This window comes from Empidonax traillii, unplaced genomic scaffold, assembly GCF_003031625.1.
Source record: "Empidonax traillii isolate 1590-97213 ecotype Southwest subspecies unplaced genomic scaffold, ASM303162v1 scaffold787:size292032, whole genome shotgun sequence".
In the NCBI taxonomy this organism is placed as follows: Eukaryota; Metazoa; Chordata; class Aves; order Passeriformes; family Tyrannidae; genus Empidonax; species Empidonax traillii.
In genome coordinates this window covers 290,096-291,963 of record NW_020955980.1, presented here as the reverse complement: position 1 = coordinate 291,963, position 1,868 = coordinate 290,096, and positions in this window count along the sequence as shown.

Genomic DNA, 1,868 nt, shown 5'->3' with positions numbered 1-1,868 from the left:
TTTGTCTGGGAGTTTGAGGACCGCCTATACCTGTTATGTCTGTGTCGCTCTTTGTGGTGTTCCAGTGTGTAGGCCAGTCACTCGATTTAATGATTGTCATATCTGCGCCTGTGTCAAGCATTCCATTAACTGTGATTTCCTGGTTTGCTGTTGGAGAGTAAAGGCGACAGGTTAGCATGGGCCGGTTGTGGGAAATTTGTTTGGCCCAGTTTACCATTGGGTTGTGTTCTCGGGCGCAGTTCTCTAGGCGTTGCAGAGGCTGCAGTCGAGCTAGTGGAACATCAGCGTACAGTCGAGCTGGAAGAGAAGAGGCTTGAACACTTATGGTTAGAGCATGTGAATTTAGATTGGACAGTATTTCTGGGAGAATAGTTATCCCTTTGTCACGGCATTCTAAGTGAGAAGTCAATAGGAATTTGTCATGTTTGTTTAGGACTTGGTTTGGGCGAACAGAGACTGCAATGGGGTTGAGAGTGTCTAAGATTATGTTGTCTGTGGGAAACAGAAGGATTTCTGGTAAGTCAGTAGTGGATGGAGGTTCAGGACACTTGGCGTCTTCGCGTGGTCCCACACGCTCTATCGTCCGTTTCCCTGAATGACATGATGAGGCTGCTGGTTATAGGTTCGGCTGGTGGTTCCTCCTCCTTTGGACCGGACGGGATCTCCATCCCTGGTGAAAATGGAGCGGCAAAAGCGTGCCCAGTGATACCCCTTTTTGCATTTGGGACACAGAGTCCTAGGAGGCTTGAGGGGAGGATCTGGGTTAGGGCAGTCCTTTGCAAAGTGTCCTGGCTGCTTGCATTTGTAGCACACAGCATTAGCTCTTTCTGCTTCCATGATCGCTTCTTTGATGGCTTGCACTCGCACTGGTTCTACTTCCAGCAATGCATCTGCGATCACTTTGGTGTCCTGTTTAACAGAGGTAATTTCCTTACAGGCTTGTATCATGGACATAGGTGTGGGGTTAACCAGGGAACGGAGGACAGGCTGGCAGTGTTGGTTTGCTTGCTCTATCGCCAATCGGATAAACAGGGCATCTTGGGCTTCTAAAGGTTTCCCTTGCTTAGCTATAGCCTCCCTCAGTCTTGTAGCAAAGTCATAAAAAGGTTCAGTAGGTCCCTGTTGGATATGTGCAAAAGAGGGAGAAGTAGTGGTGGCTTCTGCAACAGCTTTGATGGCCTCCAAAGCCAAGCTTTTCGTTTTATCTAGCCTTACAAATGGTATTCGTGCCTGCATCCTACTAGAGGTATAGGGGCCCTCACCATACAGTTCGTTAATTAAGTCTGGAACAGGGACACGGAGTGCCTGGTGCGAATCCTCTGCATATTTTTTAATGAGTTTTTTCCACTCCTGTTCAAAGAGTGAATACTGCATGAGGTTTAACAGTCCTTTAGTGATTACTCGTATATCATCTGGGGTTAGAGTGTATGCTGCAAAGAGTGAGTCTAGCATCCCAGAAACAAAAGGGGAATTCAGTCCATAGTCCGTTACTGCTTTCTTAGCATCTCTTAGGATGGGGTATGGAACCGGTTCCCACTGGGGTTCCCGGTTGTTATCTCGGAAAACAGGGAAAACTTTCAATAATTCTAGGTCCCCTGCCTCCTCTGCTTGTTTCCGTGGACCTTCCCACTTGCTTTTTGTGGGAGGGGGATCCCCGCCTGTGTCGCTGTAGGCTGGGTTGTCTGTTGTTACAGGATTTTTAATCGCGGCAGGGGAGTCATGGGCGCCGCCATTTTCCCGGATGTTTACATCCGGGGAGTCCTTGCCGTCAGAGCTACGTCGGGTACGGCCCCGCCCCTTAGAGAAACGGAGGCTGCGCGGGCGGGGAGATGAAGGAGGGGTGGAGCCGGGGCTGGAGTCATGTTGCA